Here is a 17,378-nt window from a genome sequence, read left to right as displayed (position 1 = left end):
TTGCCCTGGCTATTGTAACTCTTCCTCTAGATATCCCTGTGCCTTGACTCCCCACCATGTTCAAGTATTTGCTCAAATGGCACCTCCTCCTGAACAGCCCATTTAAAACTGCGCACCTGCACCCCCCAAAATAAAATACTTAGGAATAAACCTGACCAAGGAGGTGAAAGACATACGTTGAGAACTATAAAACATTGATAAAGGAAACTGAAGATGATTCAAAGAAATGGAAAGATATCCCATGCTCTTGGACTGGAAGAATGAATATTGTTAAAAAGGCCATGCTACCCAAAGCAACCTACAGATTTAATGCAATCCCTATCAAATTACCCATGACATTCTTCACAGAAGTAAGACAAGTAATCCTAAAATTTATATGGAACCACAAAAGACCCAGAATTGCCAAAGCAATCCTGAAGGAAAAGAATAAAGCAGGAGGCATAACCCTCCCAGACTTGAGACAATACTACAAAGCTACAGTAATCAAAACACTGTGGTACTGGCACAAAAACAGACATATGGATCAGTGGAACAGAATAGGGAGCTCAGAAATAAACCCACACACCTACAGTCAATTAACCTTTTGACAAAGAAGGCAAGAATATACAATGGGAAAAAGACAGTCTCTTCAGCAAGTGGTGTTGGGAAAGTTGGACAGCCACATGTAAATCAATGAAGTTAGAACACACCCTCTCATCATACACAAAAATACACTCAAAATGGCTTAAAGACTACATAAGATATGACCTAAGTGTCCATCAACAGATGAATGGATAAAGAAGATGTGGCACATATATACAATGGAATATTACTCAGCCATAAAAAGAAACGAGATTGAGTTATTTGTAGTGAGGTGGATGGACCTAGAGTCTGTCATACAGAGTGAAGTAAGTCAGAAAGGGAAAAACAAATACCGTATGCTAACACATATATATGGAATCTGAGAAAAAAAAATGTCATGAAGAACCTAGGGGTAAGACGGGAATAAAGACACAGACCTACTAGAGAATGGACTTGAGGATATGGGGAGGGGGAAGGGTAAGCTGTGACAAAGTGAGAGAGTGGCATGGATATATATACACTACCAAACATAAAATAGATAGCTAGGGGGAAGCAGCCGCATAGCACAGGGAAATCAGCTCAGTGCTTTGTGTCCACCTAGAGGGGTGGGATAGGGAGGGTGGGAGGAAGGGAGACGCAAGAGGGAAGCGATATGGGAACATATGTATATGTATAACTGATTCACTTTGTTATAAAGCAGAAACTAACACACCATTGTAAAGCAATTATACTCCAATAAAGATGTTAAAAAAATTAAAAAATAAAACTCCTAGAAGAAATCATAGGCAAAACATTCTCTGACATAAATCATACCAATGTTTCCTTAGGTCAGTCTCCCAAGGCAATAGAAATAAAAACAAAAATAAACAAATGGGACCTAGTCAAACTTACAAGCTCTGCACAGCAAAGGAAACCATAAGCAAAACAAAAAGACAACCTACAGAATGGGAAAAAATATTTGCAAATGATGCAACCGATGAGGGCTTAATTTCCAAAGTATACAAACAGCTCATACAACTCAACAAAAACAAAAAAACAAACAAAAAAATGGGCAGAAGACCTAAATAGACATTTCTCCAAAAAAAAAAAAATACAAATGGCCAATAGGCGCATGAAAAGCTGCTCAACATCACTAATCATTAGAGAAATGCAAATCAAAACTACAGTGAGGTACCACCTCACACCACTCAGAATGGTCATCATTAAAAAATCTACAAATAACAAATGCTGGAGAGAGTGTGGCAAAAAGGGAACCCTCCTACATTGTTGGTGGGAATGTGAGTTGGTACAGCCACTATGGAAAACAGTATGAAGCTTCCTCAGAAAACTAAAAATAGAATTACCATATGATCCAGCAATCCCACTCCTGGGCATATATCCAGACAAAACTCTAATCCAATAGCCAAGACATGGAAACAACCTAAATGTTCATCGACATGATGATGAATGGATAAAGAAGATGTGGTAATATATATACAGTGAAATATTACTCAGTCATAAAAAAGAATTAAATATTGCCATTTGAAGCAACATGGATACAACTAGAGATTATCATACTAAGTGAAGTAAGTCAGAAAGAGAAAGACAAATACCATATGATATCACTTATATGTGGAATCTAAATATGACACAAATGAACCTATCTATGAAACAGAAAGAGATGCATGGACATAGAGAACAGACTGATGGTTGCCAAGAGGGAGGTGTTTGGGGAGGGATGGAGTGGGAGGTTGGGGTTAGCAGATGTAAGCTATTATATATGGAATGGATCAACAACAAGGTCCTAATGTATAGCCCAGGGAACTATATTTAGTATCCTATGATAAACCATAATGGAAAAGAATATATAAAAAAGAATTGTATATAACTGAATCACTTTGCTGTGCAGCAGAAATTAACACAACACTGTAAATCAACTATACTTCAATTAAAAAAAATAAATAGAACTGCACACCTGGACCAGCATTCTCATTTCCCTTTCCCTGCTGTTTGCCCATCACATGCCTCTCTTCTAGCATACTACATAATTTACTGATTTATTATGTTAATCGTTTATTCCCGCCTCTCCCCACTAGACTATAAACATTTTAGTCTGCTTAGTTCACTGGTGTATCCTCAGCTCCTAGAACACTGCCTGGAACATAAGCTGGATCTCAATAAATGTTTGTGGCTAGAATGAATGAAGTGCCTGTCACACAGTAGGTACTCAGCGAATGGCAACCTTTATTATTGCTCCTTTCCTGGAACAAATTTTACTGGAGGGGAGTCAGTTAAGGAGAGAACAGTGTACACTGCTGAACCACCACCCATCTAGTTGAGATCAGAAACCTGGGAGACTTTCTAGATCAATTGCTTGTTTCTCACTCTCCCAGGTTGTCATTTATTAGTTGGACCATTCACTCCTAGCATGGCAGAAAGTGAGAGATGGGTTTCTTTGTGGCTACATACATGTCACATCATCAGACCTTAGGTTTAGGTGTTTCAAAGTCCCAATCACTCCATGTGCATTTGTAAATATTAAAGATAACTGCCCTGTAAAATATGAATGTTTTGGGTAGTGTTTGCTCTTTCCCTTTTATTAAAGGATAATTAAGAATAATAATTATGTGGTGCAGCCACTATGGAAAACGGTATGGAGGTTCCTTAAAAAACTAAAAATAGAGCTACCATATGATCCAGCAATCCCACTCCTGGGCATGTATCCAGAAAAGAGGAAAACTCTAATTCAAAAAGATACATGCACCCCAATGTTTATAGTAGCACTGTTTACAATAGTCAAGACATGGAAACAACCCAAGTGCCCATCAACAGATGACTGATTTAAGAAGATGTGGTATATATATACACATACAATGGGATATTACTCAGCCATAAAAACAGATGAAATATTGCCATTTGCAGCAACATGGATGGACCTAGAGAATATCATACGAAGTGAGGTCAGACAAAGACAAATACTACACGATATCACTTATATGTGGAATCTAAAAAATAGTACAAATAGTACTTATTTACAAAACGGAAACAGACTCACCGACATAAAAACAAACTTATGGTTACCAAAGGGGAAAGGGAGGGGGGAGGAATAAATTAGGAGTATGGGATCAACAGATACAAACTACTATACATAAAATAGATAAGCAACAAGGATTTACTGTGTAACACAGGGAACTATATTCAATATCTTGTGATAACCTATAATGGAAAATAATCTGAAAAATATATATGTAACTGAGTCACTTTGCTGTACACTTGAAACTAACACAATATTGTAAATCAACTATACTTCAATAAAAATATGTAAGACTTGCATGCATAATAAATAAATAACCTAAGATGTAAAAAAAGAGTAAAATAATGAATATTATTTTCATTCGCTATGTGTTGAACATGTCAATAATATAGTAAGAATTATTAACCCCATTTTAGAGGCGATAAATGGGTCTCAGCAAGAGACAGCAACAGGATTAAGGTGTCATATGCCAGTAAACAGATGGTAAGTCTGGCACCAAAGCCTATGAACTTTCCATCATATATCTGAAGTAGAAGTGTTGACATTAATGAGAAAAACTGTATCACAGTGGAAGATCAGTTATTGGGGCAGGGGTACCAGGCAGATATGAACATCTGATCAATTTCCTGTTCATCAAGCACAGGTTAAAGCTGTTTGAAAATCTGTAAGTAAAAGAACTTAAATTTTACTAGAGGGAACATGATGGAGGTTGATTTTAAATATCCTGAATGGACCAAGATCTAATTTAGCTCAGGGAAACATAATTGAAAATAGAATGTCTTCAGTATCACTGATCTCTGAAACTCAAGAAATGACACATAAACTTTTTCCTTCTCTGTCTGCCAGAATGCTTGGTAAAACTATTTTATTCACCAAATAATTTTAGAGTTGTTATAAAAGTATTTAGAATGTCACAAAACTATACAAAATATTTTACATGGTTAATATTTAAATAGCCATAAAAGTATACAGGAAGAAAAAATAAACCATAGGTGAATACTGAACATTGTGGCATATTTCTTTTAAATCCTTTTTCTAACTTTGTGGGTGTAGATATATGTACAATTTATTGAGTAAATTTTGTTCTTTTTCTGTTAATAAGTGCAATAATTTCAAAAGTAGAAAATAAAGATTGGCAAAAAGAGAAGTAAGGGGGTGGTAAAGCCTGAGCAAATATAAAAACACCCCCCCCCCCCCGCCAAATACAAGAAATAAACACTGTGCTGTTACTGGCTGACAAATAATGATCATTAATTGTAGTAAGTATGATTATTTTCATAGACAAAGCAAAAGAATTGGTGGAAACGTTTCTGAAAATAAAATGAGGGACGTTAATGTAAAATCTGAAAGGCTTAGGAAAAGAAAATGATAAAACTCTTTTTACCATTAGAAGATACGAATGAAAGGAGAGAACTGAAGCTCAGCTAGAGGATGGTGGGTGAGTGTGGTGGATGTAGAGGAAGACATTGTCATAAAATCACCCAGGCCCCAGCCACATCACAGGCTGACCTCACAATTACAATGCAGGGATCCTCTGCCCCACTTGGCTTACTATTAAGTGCAGTAGCTCATCAGAATAAAACAAGAGTGGTGAGAGCCACGGCAGGGGTGAGCCAGGGGACAGTCAGAACACAGAGGAGGGCCCTATAATCCGCGGGGTCAGGCTTCTCACAGGGGGTCATGTGCAGGCTGTAGGACTAGTATCCTCAGCAACTGGAAGCTCCGAGGGATCAGAGCTCTAACCAATGTGAAAGCTACATACCTTACCACTGTGGTCAGAGAGCCCCAAGCTGGAGGTCCAAGAGGCGGGAGGAGCACACTGTTTCCAAGTTGAAGGTCTTGAGCTGTGGTGCTGAGGTCTCAGGGGCACTGGATGTCAGTGGGGACTTCAAAACCGTCAAGTGCTGGCTCCCCAAATATCACCAATGCACCTGTTGATAGGACAATGCTGAATTTATCACTTACCTCTGTAAGGGAGAACCCTCACCTCACAAAGCTTTGCCACTGTTTCAGGGAGGAAGGAAAGGGCAGAATTTATTGAGAAATGAAAGCATGGTTTAAGGCAGAGGGTCTTTCAACTCTGGGGCTTGATTAGGATTGGGTAAGGATCATGATACCAACAGTCTGGGACTGGTGGAAGCTGCAAGGGGAGGATTTTGAGGAGAGGGACTTAAAGAATTTCAGAGAGCAAACTGTTGCTGCTTTCCATTGAAGAGTTGATGGATCTTTGGGGACGTTGCTGTAGTGAAGAAACTGTTTGCCTGGACAGAGGAGTCCTGGAAAAGTAATGCCAACGAAGACAGTGGACTAGCAAGACACATTTATGTACATAGTATGGCGTGCTTTTGTTTCTGTGTCCAGGCTGAGTGTGCGGATGGACTGTTTCCTCATATACAAAACATTTTTATGAATAATTCACCTTAGGTATGCGTTTGTTTGGTAGTGTCAAAATCCTTTCGTTTCTCTGAATCTCGAGGAAAGATAATACTCTTATCCTGAGAAACAACTAAATAGCTAGCTTTAACAGTCTGGTAAACCCTTTGGGTGGATTATTTTATTTAATCCTCACAAACACCTTGTGAAGTTGGTACTATTATTATCCCTATTTTATAAGAGGAGGAAACTGAGGCTCAGGGAGGTAATAATTAGCTCATATCGATGAGGCTACAAATGCATTTTTTCGGAACGTCAACAAAAACCATCTTCAACAAAGCTTCCTTATTCTGTTCCGTTTTTGCAGAAGGGAGCTGGCATCCAGGTTCGAGATAATTATTTGACCATTCTGTCCTCTTTGGGGTCCTTCTCCCTTTGGGGAGAAAGGAGGAAGGGGTGGAGGCCGCCTCCACCTACTCCACTTTGGATCTGGGTCAGCTCCCCTCGGAATCGCGGCTTCGCCCTGGGCCAGCGGCGCGGCCACTTCCGCCGCAGATGCCTCCGCCTCTGCCTGGGCTGCCCCGCGGATCGGAAGCCACTCGCCAGTCCACGCATGCTCCGACCAGCTGGTGATAACAGCGCCGGTTTTGCCCGCTTCCGGCTACCAGGGGGCGCCAAGACATAATCGCGCGTGCGGGGAGGGGTGGCGGTCACGTGGTCAGGGAGCCGCGCGCTGGGGCGTAGGGGACCGCGGCTTGGAACTCCGGACGGCTGCAAGCCTGCTCAGGCTCCTTGTCTTCATCGCCTTCTTTCGCTGTGCGCGGACCACACGGTGGAACTGTAGCGGCGAAAGCGACTGAGGTCTGGGCGCAATTATCTGTAACCTCCTGGCGACCCTGCAAGAAGACGCGTGAGTTTCCCGGGCACCAGGAGGCCCTGGGAGGAAACACCTCACCCTTACTTTGTGGCAGTTTTTGCCCATTCCGCAACGCAAAGAAGGAGGGACTCGGTCCCAGCCTTTCCCCTAGCTCGGAGAGGTGCTGTTCCATCCCCTGGCACGTCCCCCATCGCCCTTAGATAGGTGTGCTTTCCTCTGGAGTATCCAAGGGGGCGGGTCTGGAGGGGAGGAGTTAGTATCTATCAGCTGTTCTGGCAGGACATCCTTGCCTAGTAAGCACTGACCAAATTGCCAAAAAAAATACCTAAACACACAAGCAAAAACCACTAACATTTTCACAGATATGCTGTAATAGAATAATTCACCTGGTTGTGAACAAGGCTTGAGAGTTGCAAGAAGTGAATTTGTTACCTGACTACAGTTTATTGCTTGGAGTAGGGGCCTGGCGCACTCACACTTAAACTGGCAGACCACAGATTGTCCAGATTACACACTGGGATCACCCAACCGGAAACGCATTGTACACCTCATCACGCAATATTCAGAGAGGCTGACTTTGATGTTTGTGTCAGCACAGCCCCAAACCCCAACCGACAAAAATGCCTCAGAAACTTCATTTACCACAGTTCTTACCAGGTCTTGTCATGGAGGAAAAAAGTTAATTTAGAGAGAAACTAAATAATGTAATAGATTGAGGGATTTTTTTTAAAAAAGAGCCTTTATACTTTGCATACCATTAAATTCAATCATTTTACATGTACACTTGTTTTTACTAAACTTATGGAGTTGTGTAACCATCACCAGAATCCAGTTTTAGAGCATTTTTATCACCCCTCCCCAAATTTCCAAAAGACTGTTTGTAGTTAATCTCTCCTCCTACCTCTAGTCCTAAGCAACCATGTAACTGCCCTGTGTCTCTATAGTTGCTTTTTCTGAACAGTTCATGTGAATGGAATTTTACAATATGTGGTCTTTTGTGAATGGCTTCTTTCACTTAGCATGATGTTTTCCAGGTTCATCCATGCTGTAGCATGTATCAGTACCTCATTGCTTTTTTTTTTTTACATCTTTATTGGAGTATAATTGCTTTACAATGGTGTTAGTTTCTGCTTTATAACAAAGTGAATCAGTTATACGTATACATTATGTTCCCATATCTCCTACCTCCTGCATCTCCCTCCCTCCCACCCTCCCTATCCCACCCCTCCAGGTGGTCACAAAGCACCGAGATGATCTCCCTGTGCTATGCGGCTGCCTCCCACTAGCTATCTATCTTATGTTTGGTAGTGTATATATGTCCATGCCACACTCTCTCGCCTCATCACAGCTTACCCTTCCCCCTCCCCATATCCTCAAGTCCATTCTCTAGTAGGTCTGTGTCTTTATTCCTGTCTTACCCCTAGGTTCTTCATGACATTTTTTTCCTTAAATTCCATATGTATGTGTTAGCATACGGTACCTGTCTCTCTCTTTCTGACTTACTTCACTCTGTATGACAGACTCCAGGTCCATCCACCTCATTACAAATAGCTCAATTTCGTTTCTTTTTATGGCTGAGTAATATTCCATTGTATATATGTGTGCATGGCGGAATAACATTCCATGGAATGGGTATACCACATTTATTTATCCATCTATCGGTTGATGGACATTTATTTCCACTTTTTGGTTATCATGGGTAATCCTATTGTGAACATTTGTGAGGACATATGTTTTCAATTCTCTTGATTTCACTGCCCTGCTCAGGTGCTGCCATAGTGCCCTTAGCAGACCTCTGTCATAACACTTAACACACTGCCCTGTAAGCTTGGGTTCATTCTCTGTCTCTACACTGGAAAGGGCAAGGACCATGTTCACTTGTTCCCTGGTCTAGGAGTGGGATTTCTGGGTCATAAGGTGACTGCATGTTTAACTTCTTTAGGAACATCCAGACTGTTTTCTAAAGTGGCTGTACCATTTAATATTCCCGTCGGTAAATGTATGAAGGTTCCAATTTCTCCACATACTCACCAACACTTGTTTTGTCTTTTTGTTTGGTATCTCATTGTGATGTTAATTTGCCCAGACTGAGTGGTATTTAGCTAGTTTCACTTCACTTTAATGGATACCTATTTTAATATTTTAATCTAGGAGCTGAAATGAATAATACATGGTCCCTCCTTGCAAGGAGCTCATATATAGTCCCTTCAGGGAGACAGGTAGAGAAACAGATAATTACAGTACAGTGTGTTAAGTGTTCTGATGGAGCTGAGCAAGGGATGCTCTGGGCAGCAGAGAAGAGGGACACCTAACCTAGTCTGGGGGGGGGAGGATGGAGGAAAGTATTCTTTTCTAAATTGAAGTATAGTTGATTTACAATATTATGTTAGTTTCAGGTGTACAGCAAGGTGATTCAGTTATATATTTTTCAAATTCTTTTCCAATATAGGTTATTACAAGATACTGAATATAGTTCCCTGCTCTATACAGTAAGTCCTTATTGTTTATCTATTTTATAGGTAGTAGTATGTATCTGTTAATGCCATATTCCTAATTTACCCCTCCCCTCACTTTCCCCTTTGGTAACCATAAGCTTGTTTTCTATGTCTGTGAGTCTGTTTCTGTTTTGTATCATTGTTTTTAGATTTCATATATGTGATATCATGTAATATTTTTCTTTCTCTGTTTGACTTACTTCACTTAGTATGGTATTCTCTAGGTCCATTCATGTTGCTGCAAATGGCAATGTTTCATTCTTTCTTACGGCTGAGTAATAGTCCATTGTATATATGTGCCACATCTTCTTTATCCATTCATCTGTCGGTGGACATTTAGGTTGCTTCCATTTCTTGGCTATTGTCTATTGTAAATAGTGCTACTATAAACATTGACGTGCATGTATCTTTTCGAATTATGTTTTTTTCCAGATATATGCCCAGGAGTGGGATTGCTGGATCATATGGTAAATCTAGTTTTAGTTTTTAAAGGAACCTCCAGACTGTTTTCCATAGTGGCTGCACCAATTTACATTCCCACCAACAGTGCAAGAGGGTTCCCTTTTCTCCACACCCTCTCCAGCATTTATTATTTGTAGATTTTTTGATGATGGCCATTCTGACCGGTGTGAGGTGATAGCTCTTTGTAGTTTTGATTTGTGTTTCTCTGATAATTAGCGATGTGGAGCATCTTTTCATGTGCCTGTTGGCCATCTGTATGTCTTCTTTGGAGAAATGTCTATTTAGGTCTTCTGCCCATTTTTTTGATTGGGTTGTTTGTTTTTTTGATACTGAGTTGTATGAGCTGTTTGTGTATTTTGGAAATTAATCCTTTGTTTGCAAATATTTTCTCCCAGTCCGTAGATTGTCTTTTTTGTTTTGTTATGGTTTCCTTTGCTGTGCAAAAGCTTGTAAGTTTGATTAGATCCCATTTGTTTATTTTTGCTTTTATGTCTTTTGCCTTGGGAGACTGAATTATGAAAATATTGCTATGATTTATGTCAGAAAATGTTTTACCTATGTTCTCTTCTAGGAGTTTATGGTGTCATATCTTATATTTAAGCCTTTAAGCCATTTTGAGTTTGTTTTTGTGTATAGGAAAGTATTAAAAAGGCCTTTTCTAGAAGGCGCTTTAATGTGCCTTGGTTTTCTTTTGTGTATTTCTATCAAAATTACACATGTACATAGTTTTAAAAAGTCAAATACTTCTACAAGGTTGGTTATTTTTAAAAAGAGGAGTCCCCAGCTTTCCTCCCCATTCCCTGCTTCCCTCAAACCAATAGTTTCTGTTCTTTTAACTCTTTGGATATTTACCTCTATATCTTTAAATAGCATAGCATATTTTTATTTTAGAAGAAAAATTATCAACCTTGACATAGGCCAAACAATCACCATCCTCACTTGCAGTGATTTCTCAATTAGTCAGCCCCATTTAATATTTTTATTTATTTATTTATGTATTTATCTATTTTTGGCTGCATTGGGTCTTCGATGCTTCGCGCGGGCTTTCTCCAGTTGCAGCGAGGGGGGGCTGCTCTTCATTGCAGTGCACGGGCTTCTCACTGCAGTGGCTTCTCTTGTTGCGGAGCATGGGCTCTAGGCGCGCAGGCTTCAGTAGTTGTGGCACCCGGGCTCAGCAGTTGTGGCTTACGGGCTCTAGAGTGCAGGCTCAGTAGTTGTGGCGCAGGGGCTTAGCTGCTCCGTGGCATGTGGGATCCTCCCGGACCAGGGCTGGAACACGTGTCCCCTGCATTGGCAGGCGGATACTTTTTTTTTTTTTTTTTTTGCAGTACGCGGGCCTCTCACTGTTGTGGCCTCTGCCGTTGTGGAGCGCAGGCTCAGCAGCCATGGCTCACGGGCCCAGCCGCTCCGCGGCATGTGGGATCTTCCCGGACCGGGGCACGAACCCGTGTCCCCTGCATCGGCAGGCGGACTCTCAACCACTGCGCCACCAGGGAAGCCCGGCAGGCGGTTTCTTAACCACTGCGCCACCAGGGAAGTCCCAGCCCCATTTAATATTATCACATGGTTAATCGTGAAAGCCACAGTCACGGTGCAACCTACCTTACCATTTAAATGAAAGAAGACAGTCATTACCAACAGTTAGGTACCAGAGTAACGGAAGTAAGACAAGATATACATTTTAAAGGAGCAGCCAAGGAGTTGTTTTCCTCATTGGTATTTTCATACCATATAACTTCAATAAGCCAGAACCCAATTACAACCGTCAATTAGGAAGAATGTTATTTTCATTCAGACTTTCAAAGAAAAAGCCAAATCACAGACAAGCAGCATAGTATAGGACAGAGGTTGGCACACTATGACCTGGCAGCTAAGAATGTTTTTTCAGATGAACATTTACAATCAGTTTGATGATAGGGAACACTAAGTTTCAACCACAATAAAACAAAATATTATTCTTCAATTCCATTTTTTCATTAGTAGACCTGTATTACAAAACCGTATAATCAATTATTATTATATTTTGAGTTTCATCAGTAAAGAATTTATGGAAATTTTTTTCTGTCATTGTATAAGTACCTACGTAATATCCTCGCTTTTGCTTCTTGGCCCATATAGCCTAAAATATTTACTATCTGACCTTCACAGAAAAAGTTTGCCAACTCCTGGTTTAACAGAAGAAACCGAGAAATTGCCATGTACTTGCTGGGTGACCTTGGGAAGTCACTTTACTTCTCTGGCCTTGATTTTTATTATCTATAAAGTGAAGATAAAGGGTATGGGTGGTTGAGATAAGCTCGAGGGCGAAAGCCCCCCATCTCCTAAGTGTTTTATTAATTACTTAATTACGCAAATATTTGATCTACTCCTGTGTACCGAGAACTGTTAAAGGCATTGAGGATACATTGGGAAACAAAATTCCTGTCCTGAAAAAAGGATACTGTTCTAAATGAAAAGAGACTTAGCTTGCAATGTGTGATCTGAGGTTGGATCTTAATTTGAACAGACTAGTTTTATAGGACATTTTGGGGAAAAGTAAGCGGATATGAATATGGATGGGTCTTAGATGAGATGAAAACTTCTTAACGTGGAATGGTGGAGCTCGTTAGTTGAGAAAAAGCATTATGCACACGCATTACCTCATTTTGGTAGGAAGTACATATACATATTATATATACTTAGAAAAAGATCTGGAAGGATATATACTAAGCTGTTAACAGTGGTAATTTCTGGGTGGTAGAAATGTAATGTTTCTATTAATTTTTGTTTTCTAATTTTCCACAATGAACAAACATACACTGCTTTTGTAAAAATAAGAGATTCTTTCTAATTTAAAAAGTAATCTCTCTCTTCATGGAGCTTACACGCTAGTGCCTCTTATAAGTATTAATATTGCCAAATCTGTCACTTTTTTTCCAGGGGAACACAAGTAAGAATGGAGGGTGCTCTTCCCCCCGCCCCACCCCGAAGGTAACAAAGGATCAAGGTTTTCTCCGTGAAATAGCCGCAGAATGTAAACTGAGGCTGCTGGCATTTCCCTGAGAGTTTTACTGGTAAGTAGAGCTTTCTTACACCCAAGGCTTTAGGATGGGGTGGGATTTTTGAAGGGTGGCTGGCATTTAAAAAGGAGGACTAGAGAGGCAAACGTTGGCAGTGTCCAGCTAAGCAGCGTGTCTAATCTGATAGCGGAGACAGGTTTATCTCCTCCATTGATGGACACATCAGGCTACAAAAGCCTGATGTGATCAAGCATTTGAATCATGTAACTACTACTCCTCTTATTCTTATTTTAGGCCAGGGCTCTAGAAACCCTGACGTCTATTGTTGTAAATAAAGTCTTATTGGAACACAGCCATACTTCTTTGTTTACTTATTGTCTATCATTGCTTTTGCCCCGCAGTGGCAGAGTTGAGTAATTGTGACAGATGTGAGTATATGACCCACAAAACCAAAAAAATTTACTGTCTGGCCCTTTAAAAGGAAGAGTTTGTGGATCCCTGTTCTAGGCTCACCAGAAAACTGTCTTAGTAGGCAAGCCTGTGGGGAAAGAATGCCCACTTTACTGTTAAATTAATAAATTGATGTTGTAATCTATAAACTTCATTCTCTTCTGAGATTTATTAGCATGTGTCAGTATTCCCAATTTCAGATGACTCTAAGTTACTTACAAGATTGGAATTCTTTTTTTAAATTGAAATATAGTTGACATGCAATATTATGTTAGTTTCAGTTGTACCGTAGAGTGACTTGACATTTGCATACATTATGAAATGATCACCATGATAAGTCTAGTAACCATCTGTTCCCATACAAAGTTATTACATATTACGGGCCATATTCCTTATGCTGTATATTACATCCCTGTGACTTATTTATTTTATAACCGGAGGCTTGTTCCTCTTTATTCCCGTCTCCTGTTTTGCTCCCACCACCCTCCTCCCCTTTGGTAACTACCTGTTTGTTTTCTGTATCTGTGAGTCTGTTTTCATTTTGTTTGTTAGATTCTACATGTAAGTGAGATCATACAGTATTTGTCTTTCTCTGTCAGATTTATTTCACTTAGCATAATATTCTCTAGGTCCATCCACGTTGCTGCAAATGGCAGAACTTCATTCTTTTTTATGGCTGAGTAACACTCCAGTGTGTGTGTGTGTGTGTGTGTGTGTGTCTGTTTTTGTATACACCACATCTTCTTTATCCATTCTTCTGTCGATGGACACTTAGATTGCTTCCATGTCTTTTTTTTTTTTTTTTTGCGGTATGCAGGCCTCTCACTGTTGTGGCCTCTCCCATTGCGGAGCACAGGCTCCGGACGCACAGGCTCAGAGGCCATGGCTTACGGGCCTAGCCGCTCCGCGGCATGTGGTATTCTCCCGCACCGGGGCACGAACGCATGTCCCCTGCATCGGCAGGCGGACTCTCAACCACTGCGCCACCAGGGAAGCCCTGCTTCCATATCTTGGCTATTGTAAATGCTGCAATGAACATGGGCGTGCATATATCTTTTCAAATTAGAGTTTTTGTTTTCTTCACATAAACACCCAGAAGTGAAATTGCTGGATCATATGGCAGTTCTATTTTTAATTTTTAAGGCACCTCCATACTGTTTCCATAGTGGCTGCACCAGTTTACAATCCCACTCAACAGCACAAGAGTGTTCCCTTTTCTCCACAAAATGGACAAAAGTATGATGAAAAACAGTATACATGTTTATAGTCTCAAAGTATCTCCCCACAAAATGCTTATTTGTTACAAAGGGCAAAATAGTAACTTCACTGGGGAGAAACCTGGCAGACACCACATTAACCAAATGATCAGAGTTAACATCAATAGTTGTGGAACAAACTGATACCAGGTGCCTCTTGGTAGGATGCACTGAGAAGGACACAACATCACATCTGTAGTATTCTTGCCAAAACAAATAATCTAAATTGAGTCACGAGGAACCATCAGACAAACCCAAAATTGAAACCAGTCGTATTTTTCAAAAGTGTCATGGTAATGAAAGACCAAAAAAAAAAAAAGAAAAGAAAGAAAGACTAGTGAACTCTGCCAGATTAAAGGAGCTGAAGGAGACAGGTGTGATCCTAGACTAGAAAAAGGACAGTGTTGGGGCAACTGGAGAAAATCAGATAGTCTGTTGATTAGGTTATAGTGTTGTATGAATGTTCATTTCCTGATTTATAATATTGTACTGTGGTTATGGAAGATGTTAACATTTGGAGAATCTGAGTGAAAGGTATATGAGAATTCTTTGTGCTATTGTGCCCCTTTTTTCATTGTCTGTACTTCCAAAATGAAAAGTTGAAAATGAAGCATGAGGGACTTCCCTGGTGGTCCAGTGGCTAAGACTCTGCGCTTCCAATGCAGGGGGCCCGGGTTTGATCCCTGGTCAGGGAACTAGATCCCCCAGGCCACAACTAAGAGTTCGCTTGCCTCAACTACAGATCCCACACGCAGCAATGAAGATGCCACGTGCCACAACTAAGACCTGGCACAGCAAAATAAATAAATAAATAATAAATAAAAATAAAAAAAAAGAAAATGAAACATGAGTTATTTATCTCACCCCCAAATATCCCTAGGTTGATCTGACTGCCGTGTGCAGCGTGGCTTACAGAGGGGCCAGACTATAAGTGGGGGGACCAGTCAGGAGACTGTGGCACTAGACCAGGGGAGAGATGATGGTGGCTCAGACTAGGGGGATGGCAGTGGAAATTGAGAGGGGTGGATGGATTCAGCATGCATTTTGGCATCTCCACAGGAAGGACATTGCACAGGAGGGAATAGAAGGGAGACCAGCCTCATTTGAAAAGGATGTTCTCTGCACATTACCTTCAGATAAAATATAGAACAGAATAGACCCTGCATGTCTATATGGGCTTTTTCATTAGTTTTGTGGATTCTAAATCCTCTAGTATGGAAGCTGGACCATTTATCATGGAGATTGTATTTTATCTTCTTTTTCCTCTATAGTTGTTTTTTTTTTTTTTTTTTTTTTTTTTTTGTGCGGTACGCGGGCCTCTCGCTGTTGTGGCCTCTCCCATTGCGGAGCACAGGCTCCGTATGCGCAGGCTCAGCGGCCATGGCTCACAGGCCCAGCCGCTCCGTGGCATGTGGGATCTTCCCGGACTGGGGCACGAACCCGTGTCCCCTGCATTGGCAGGCGGACTCTCAACCACTGCGCCACCAGGGAAGCCCCTCCTCTATAGTTTTTAATAGTGTTCCTCTCACGCAAGGGAAAACAAGGAAAGGAGCTTTCTTTGGTTCCCTCCTGTGTCTACCTCTGCCAAGGAGTTTTCTCTTGAGAATCCCTCTCTGCTCTTTTTACGAAAGAGTTTGAATTCTGTGTTGTCACTCAAATTGTGACCTTTACAGGGTCCCGTTGGTCAACTTGGGTTTCCACATGATGTGCCCTTCCCTACATTTACGCTCAATAAAAATTTGTCTGTTTTTCAAGGCTCAGCTCAAGAACCACCTCCTCCAAGTTGTCTTCCTGGATTTACTCAGCCTAAAGTAATCCTTCTTTTTCCTAGGTAAGTCATAGCTCTTAGTTTATTCCTTTTATTTAGCCCCCATTCACTCTTTCACAGTTATACTCATTGCTTTGTACTTATTTGTTTATTTTGTTTGTTTGTTTGCTTTGGCTGAGTGGCATGTGGGATCTTAGTTCCCTGACCAGGGATTGAACCTGTGCCTCCTGTAGTGGAATCGTGGAGTCTTAACCACTGGACCACCAGGGAAGCCCCTGTACTTATTTGTATTCATGACTTACCTCCTCTACCAGATTTTAAATTCCTTGAGGGAAGGTACTTAGGTTGTTCAACTTTAAATGAATTATTTTCTTTCTCATCATCAGATGCAAAAGATGTTCAACAGTGAAATAAGTTGACAAGTTCCCCCATGTACCTTGAATCTAATCTTTAGTTTCTCTTGTTTCTAGTAAGGACTTTTCCTGTGAAATGCTGGAGTCACTCCTTTGTCTCCAGCGATCTCCTTTGTAACTTAAAGCCTGTTTTCTATGATTTTCTTTGCCATTCCTTTGATGGGGTTGCTCCCACCAGGGGGAGCTCCTTACTATAGCTAGGTCAATTTTTTTTTTCTTTAGAGGCAAAAGAAAGGAGACTTCATCAGGCAAAATATCAAAGCAATGGGAAAACAAATAATAGGAAGTAAGAACTGCACATACGTCTCTTGGGACTTGACTTGGTCTCAGCACCAGTTGACCCAAATGCCATTTCACTTGTTATATTGGGTTCTGGTATGATTCTGGCCCATGTGTGAAGATTTCCCTCTTCCCAATCTTTTATTTCTTCTACAGATATATACTGAGCATATGCTTTGTGTCAGGTATTGTTATAGATGCTGAGGCTTCATCTGTGAACAAGACCGACCAAGTCTCTGACCTCATGGAGCTTATTTCATATGTGGGCAACAGATAATAAGTAAGTTAGATAGATAATAATATGTAGTATATTAGATAGGGATAAGTGCTAAAAAGAACAAATAATGCAAGGTCTTGAAGGCCATTGTAAGAACTTTGATTTTTACTATGAGTGAGATGGGAAGCAGTGGGGGATTTTGAGTAAGAATGGTG

The 17,378-nt window shown here is 40.6% G+C and overlaps 1 long non-coding RNA gene across 13 annotated transcripts in view; it reads left to right on the top strand.

The window, feature by feature from the left end:
* Positions 1-6,631: 6,631 nt before the first annotated feature.
* Positions 6,632-17,378, top strand: part of LOC137217021 (uncharacterized) — an 87,284-nt gene continuing 76,537 nt past the window's right edge. For 12 of the 13 annotated variants that reach the window (XR_010939986.1, XR_010939982.1, XR_010939977.1 and 9 more), the window contains exons 1-3: positions 6,632-6,857; positions 12,701-12,834; positions 16,242-16,317. This is a non-coding gene — a long non-coding RNA (uncharacterized lncRNA). Of the gene's footprint in view, positions 6,858-9,273; positions 9,314-12,700; positions 12,835-16,241; positions 16,318-17,378 lie in introns of all 13 variants that reach the window. The other variant, XR_010939979.1, reaches the window with a different exon arrangement.

This window comes from Pseudorca crassidens, chromosome X (genome assembly GCF_039906515.1).
Source record: "Pseudorca crassidens isolate mPseCra1 chromosome X, mPseCra1.hap1, whole genome shotgun sequence".
Lineage (NCBI taxonomy): Eukaryota > Metazoa > Chordata > Mammalia > Artiodactyla > Delphinidae > Pseudorca > Pseudorca crassidens.
This window is presented reverse-complemented; position numbering and strand designations above follow the sequence as displayed.